Source organism: Melospiza melodia, unplaced genomic scaffold (genome assembly GCF_035770615.1).
Source record: "Melospiza melodia melodia isolate bMelMel2 unplaced genomic scaffold, bMelMel2.pri scaffold_37, whole genome shotgun sequence".
In the NCBI taxonomy this organism is placed as follows: Eukaryota; Metazoa; Chordata; class Aves; order Passeriformes; family Passerellidae; genus Melospiza; species Melospiza melodia.
Window position 1 is genome coordinate 2,998,962 of NW_026948690.1, and position 7,274 is coordinate 3,006,235.

A 7,274-nucleotide genomic window follows, 5' to 3' on the forward strand; every position below is an offset into this window, starting at 1 on the left:
ATCGTTGTCAGGAATTTATATGCCACTATCACTCAGGTGAGCCGACAATGTGATCCTTGCCTCCAGACTAACCCCAAAATACGCCCCCGGCCAAAACTCGGTCAGACTGGGAGAGGCCATGGGCCTGTACAGCAGTGGCAAATTAACTTTTCAGAACTCCCAAGGAAAGGGGGGTATCAGTATTTACTGGTATTGATAGATACATTTTCAGGATGGCCAGAAACATTCCCCACCAGAACTGTCAAAGCTCAAGAGGTGACCAGATTATTTTTATAAGGAATAATACCACGCTTCAGAGTTCCAGCCATGATATCCTCAGATAAAGAATCACATTTCATTTCCAAAATAGTGCAACAGATTAGTAGCTATCTGGGCATAGATCAGGAACTTCACACCCCATACCACCCCCAATCAAGCGGCCAGGTGGAGAGAATGAATCATTTGATTAAGCAGCAAATCATAAGACTGGGGCAAGAAGTTAATCTACCCTAGCCCAAGCTCTTCCACTAGCACTATTGCAAATTCAAACTAAACCTTGAGCTAAAGGAATGCTGAGTCCTTTTGGAATGCCTTATAGAAGACCATATAGAATACAAAGGGAATGTCCAGAATGTCCACCTACATGGTGGCATTAAGCAAACAGCTCAGAGTAATTGAGAAACATGTGGCTGGAACTTGGAGCAGGGAGTTAGATAGCCTGGGGATGATGTATGTGTTAAGTCTCTTACAGAGAGGACTTCGGAACCACAGTGGGACAGACCACTGCGAGTACTTCTCACCACCTTCACTGCAATCAAAATCAAGGAGCAGAATGCCTGGATCCATCACTCTCGGGTGAAGAAGGCCCAGAAACCCCTTAAGGAGTGATGCCAGGAGACAATGAACTGAGATTAAAACTTACTTGGGCAAAATGAGTACATTGCGGTCGGGAGTAGCTCATATTTTAGTTTGTAGAATTGTATTGTGTGTAATCATAACTGAAATTTCAGAACTTGAGAGTACCTCTGTTCAAAGTAATGCTAAATGGCCTTGGTCCCTGGCATTCAATCAGTATACTGGATCCATAGGAAAACCTTCTGAGATAAAAGATTTAAACATATCTACTGTAGTAATCCACGAGAATCAGGTATGTGAGGAGCAAGAATGGCAAGAACAGGAACTGTGGACTCTTCAAGGAATCAGAGGAGAAGAAATCAAAGTAGGGTACCTAAACCTCTGTCAGATACACTTGTGAAGTGTGTCTGAATTTGCAGTGTGAGCCCAGCACATCCCTCTGGCAGGGAGGCATGGTCATAAACAGAAAGCAGTTCCTGTTCCCCATAACAAACATCTAACTGGCATATTAGGGACAAGATTAGGAGTTTTAAATGGAATTGATTCAGAAATACTGGTGAATAAACTGGCCACTGCAGCAGGTATTGAACAAAATTGAAGCAGCCTTTATAGTAATCTCTATTGGCATTAGGAACTAGCCAGTGACAGATTTCAAAAGTACTGCCAAAGTAAGGAAGTATGAAAAGGCCGGGGACCAAGACCACAAGTTGATAGTAGAAGCACTTGGTATAGTACAAGATAATGTGTCTTTAGCTTTCAGTTGTATACAAGCACAGTTATGGATACAAGCAACAGCAGCTCTGATCATATGGGAAAGGGGTGAAGGTAATTTTCCAGCTGAAATTCAAGAAATTGTGTTGGATAATGTAATTGATTTTGAAAGGAACTTTCAATCCTGGCAGACTATGGTGAATTTCAACTGTGATCCTGTTTCTAATGTGGCAGCTGCCTTTGTGCTTCCATACATAATGCCACTGTTTATGTTATCCATCCCATCATTGCCCTAGGATTAAACCATGAAAAAAACAATACTCTATCCTTCAGAACATAGAGTGTGGGCACGAAAGATGAATGGAAAGTGGCAGACAGTACACTTGGAATCCTGCATTACTAGAGAAGAGATGGGATTCATTTGCGAAAGCAATACTATTAATGCTCAGGATGTGTGTTTGGACACTGAACAGAGTATTTGTCACTTTGAAATTCATCCAGTCACTGACCAGAAAACTGTGCTCGCATATACTGGAAACGGGTGTATGCTTGAGAACTGCTTGTGCTGCTGTACAAATTGATAGCAATGATGTTATTCTGTCTAGTAGAAACCATTCTAATCTCTGTATATGTAATTTTGTTAAGATTATTGGATGTGATCTTTGGGTGGTCACCAACTGCGAATGGAATCTTTAATAAGTTATGCCACCCCATTGTAGTTTTACTACTATTAGTTGGGGTAAGCTTAGGATTATCTATTATATTGTTAATTTGGAACTGGAGAATGCTACAACGAATAGCTGTACTAACATCTTTGTCAAAAGCACATGGTGAAGCACTAAAAGACACTTACTGTTGTGAAGGTTTTCATTAAGTAAAAGAATTTACTTATTTCCTAGGAAAGGGGGGAATGAGACAGAGTAAAGATCCATTCTGAATTAGGTGAAGTGTCTAAGAGAGGTGAAAAGTCTGTGAGGCCAAAGCTGAAGGAAGAACTCGCATGCCGAGACAGCAAGGAGACAGAGAAAGAAAAACAGAAAAGACCACAAGGTCGATTTGCCCCCGACTTAGAAATTCCTTTGATAAAGAAGAACTGGTGCTAAATGTCACACGGAATGAATATGTATGAACTTATTGTGAAACTGTATGCATATGCATTTGGAAGGGGGATAAAAGAAGACTCGAGGTCTTCAGAGGTACGCATGCCTTGTTGGGGGACTTTCGTCCGGCGCGCGCCGTAAATAAACATACCGGGCTTTACAACTTTTATAAAGTTGTGAGGTTTCTTCTTTTCTCCGCAAAACATGGGTAGGTTGGGTTGGTTGAGTTGGGTTGATTTGGGTTGAGCTGATTTGGTGGTGGGACCATGGGTTCAGCAGTGGAACCATGAGATGGATGGTGGGATCATGGGGTGGTGGTGGGACCATGGGGTGGTGGTGGGACAATGGGGTCAGCAGTGGAACCATGAGATGTGTGGTGGGACCATGGAGTGTTTGGGTTTGGTGGGTTTGGAGCCCTCCCAGCACCATCACCTACCTGCACATGGGGTCAGGGGGTCAGAGGTGGCTCACGTGACCCCAGTTGGCCCCCGTGGCCATGTGGTGACCATCATGACCATGGTGGCCCCGCATGGCCCTGGTGACCACATGATCTTAATGGAACCCCATGACCCCATGACCTTGATGGAACTGCATAACCCCATGACCTCCATGTACCCCCATGACCCCATGACCCTTATGGAGCTCCATAACCCCATGACCCTGGTTACCTCCCATGACCATGTGACCTTGATTACCCGAGAACTCCATGATCCTGCTGACCCACCATGACCCTGATGGACCTCCATAACTCCATGACCTTGATGGACCCCAAGGACCTTGATGGACCCCCATGATCCTGGTGGACCCCCATAATCCCATAACCATGATGGACCCCCATAACCACATGACCTTGATGGACCTCCATAACTCCATGATCTCATAACCATGATGGAACTACATAACCCCATAACCATGATGAACCCCATAACCCCATAACTCCATGACCCTGATAGACCTTCATAACCCCATGACCATGATGGAACCCCATAACCACATGACCCCATAACCATGATGGAACCCCATAACTCCATGACCTTGATGGAACTCCGTGACCCCATAACCATGATGGACCTCTATAACTCCATAACCATGATGGAGCCCCATAACCACATGGCCTTGATGGACCTCCATAACCCCATAACCTTGATAGAACCCCATAACCCCATAACCATAATGGACCCCCATGACCACATGACCTTGATGGACCCCCCCATAACCCCATTACTTTGATGGATGTCCATAAGCCCATAACTATGATGGACCCTCATAACCACATGGCCCCATGACCTTGATGGGCCTCCATAACTCCATAACCATGATGGACCCCCATAACCACATGATCCCATAACCCTGATGGACCCCCATAACCCCATGACTCTGATGGACCCCCATAAACCCCTGATCCCATAACCCTGATGGACCCCCATAACCTCGATGGACCCGCCAAACCCCACAACAGCCCCCACCACCAATCCCCACAACCCCTCCCACCCCGTTCCTCACCTTGGCGTCCCCCAGGAACCTGGTGAGACAGAAGAACGTGCTCCCCTCCACCCTGAAGGGCTCGGCCACGTGCGGGATGGCCGCGTGTGGGATGTCCCTGTGCAGGATGTCCCTGTGCGGGATGTCCATGTGTGGGATGTCCCTGTGCGGGATGTGCGGGATGTCCCCATGCGGGATGTCCGCGTGCGGGATGTCCCTGTGCGGGATGCCCGCGTGCGGTGCGAAGCCACCGGCGCCCCACAGGAACACCCAGGGCAGCTGGGCCACCACCAGGAACAGCTCGTCACCCGCCAGGACGTGGCGGAAGGACACCGGGGATGAGCCTTGGGGAGAGGGGACACGAGTGAGGAGACCTTGGAGACCTTGGGGACCTTGGAGACGTTGGAGATGTTGGGGTGATTGGGACCTTGGGGACACTGGAGATGTTGGGGTGATGGGGACACTGGAGACCTTGGGGACATTGGGATGATGGGGACCTTGGGCACACTGGAGATGTTGGGGTGATGTGGACATTGGAACACTGGGGACATTGGAGATGTTGGGGACCTTAGAGACCTTGGGGACATTGGGCATGTTGGCGTGATGGGAACCTTGGGAATCATGGAGATGTTGGGGACCTTTGGGACATTGGAGATGTTGGGGACCTTTGGGACATTGGAGATGTTGGGGTGATGGGTATCTTGGGGACCTTGGGGAGCTTGGGGACATTGGAGATTTTGGGGACCTTTGGGATCTTGGGGACATTGGGAACCTTGGAGATTTTGGGGTGATGGGGACCTTGGGACATTGGAGATGTTCGGGTGATGGAACCTTGGGGACACTGGGGACATTGGAGACCTTGGGACATTGGAGATGTTGGGGTGATGGGGACCTTGAGAACCCTGGGGACATGGTGATGGTGGAGGGCGTTGGGGACATTGGAGATTTTGGGGTGATAGGACACTGGGGACACTGGGGATGTTGGGGTGATGGGACACTGGGGACATTGGAAACCTGGGGGACATTGGAGATGTTTGGACATTGGAGATGTTTGGACATTGGAGATGTTGGGGTGATGGGGACCTTGGGGACATTGGGGACATTGGAGATGTTGGGGTGATGGGACCATATCCAGGAGCCGCTGCGCAGCTGGGCCACCACCAGGAACAGCACGTCACCCACCAGGATGGGGTGGCAGGACACCGGGGACAAGCCTGGGGAAAAGGAGACACGAGTGAGGAGACCTTGGAGACCTTGGAGATGTTGGGGTGATTGGGACCTTGGGAACCTTGGAGATGTTGGGGACCTTGGGACATTGCTGACCTTGGAGAAACTGGAGATATTGGGGACCTTTGGGACACTGGAGATGTTGGGGTGATGGGGCCTTGGGGATACTGAGGACATTGGAGACCTTGGGGATGTGGAGAGTTTTGTCACAGGGTGGCTTAAGGAGAGAGGACACAGCCGAATTGATTTGGTAGAGATGTCCTAACTAGGGCAGAGCCCTTTTTGCAGGCAGGGTGTCTGTTGAGAAAGTAGCAGGCTAAAGAATGGAAAAGTACAAGACAGTGGTTAATTCCAAATCTTGCACTTGCAAAGATAACGTGTTCTTGGGACTAGCGGAGGATGATAAAGAAATGGACAGCGAGGTGTGAGAAGTAGAGAACGTAGGCCCAAAGGAATGTGGATGAGTTAATGGTATAGTTTAACCAATAGATTGCTTGGCTTACAGAATATTCATGAGCTTCTTATTTGCTGTGTAAGTGTTTGATGCTTTCTTTAATAAACTGGACCTGTGATGAACCATCTGGTGTCCTGGTCTCCTTCCTACGACACATGGTGACCCCTAACACTGACCCCTCGTCTCCACTAAAAGAAAAACGGGGAGAGAACGTCTCCCACGGTCGAGGAATTTGGAGCTGGATCCTGTTTGCAGCTGGGACATTGGAGATGTTGGGGTGCTGGGGAGCTTGACGACCTTTGTGGACATTGGAGATGTTGGGGTGATGGGAGCTTGGGGACATTGGAGATGTTGGGGTGATGGGGTCTTGGGGACCTCGGAGATGTTGGGGACCTTTGGGGGCAATGGGGACATTGGAGACCTTGGGGACATTGGGGTGATGGGGACCTCTGGGACATTGGAGGCTTTGGGACATTGGAGAACCTTGGGGACCTTTGGGACCTTGGGAATATGGAGGGTGTTGGGGCCCTTGGAGATGTTGGAGTGATGGGACCTTGGGGACATTGGAGATGTTGGGGACCTTGAGGACCTTGGGAGTATGGAGGACACTGGGCACATTGGGGATGTTGGAGCAATGGGGACCTTGAGGACCCTGGGGACATTGGGATGATGGGGACCTTGGGAACACTAGAGATGTTTGGGACCTTGGAGACCTTGGGGACCTTGTGAACATGGAGGGTGTTGGGGCCGTTGGGGACATTGGGGACCTTGGAGATGTTGGTGTGATGGGGACCTTGGGGACATTGGAAACCTGGGGGACATTGGAGATGTTTGGACATTGGGGACACTGGGGACCCTGGAAATGTTGGGGTGATGGGACACTGGAGACATTGGAAACCTTTGGGACATCGGAGATTTTGGAGACCTTTGGGACCTTGGGGACATTGGAGGCTTTGGGACATTGGAGATACTGGAGAGTTTTGGAACCCTGGGGACAATGAGGACACTGGGGATGTTGGAGACGTTGGGGACCTTGTGAACATGGAGGGTGTTGGGGCCGTTGGGGACATTGGGGACCTTGGAGATGTTGGGGTGATGGGGACCTTGGGGACATTGGAGATGTTGGGCTGATGGGACACTGGGGACACTGGAGATGTTGGGGTGATGGGTACCTTGGGAATCATGGAGATGTTGGGAACCTTTGGGACATTGGAGATGTTGGGGAGCTTGGGGACATTGGAGATGTTGGGGTGATGGGGACCTTGGGAATCATGGAGATGTTGGGAACCTTTGGGACATTGGAGATGTTGGGGAGATTGGGGACATTGGAGATGTTGGGGTGATGGGGACCTTGGGGACATTGGTGACCTTGGGGACATTGGAGAATGTTGGGGGCCTTTGGGACCTTGGGAATATGGAGGGTGTTGGGGTCTTTGGAGATGTTGGGGTGATGGGACCTTGGGGAC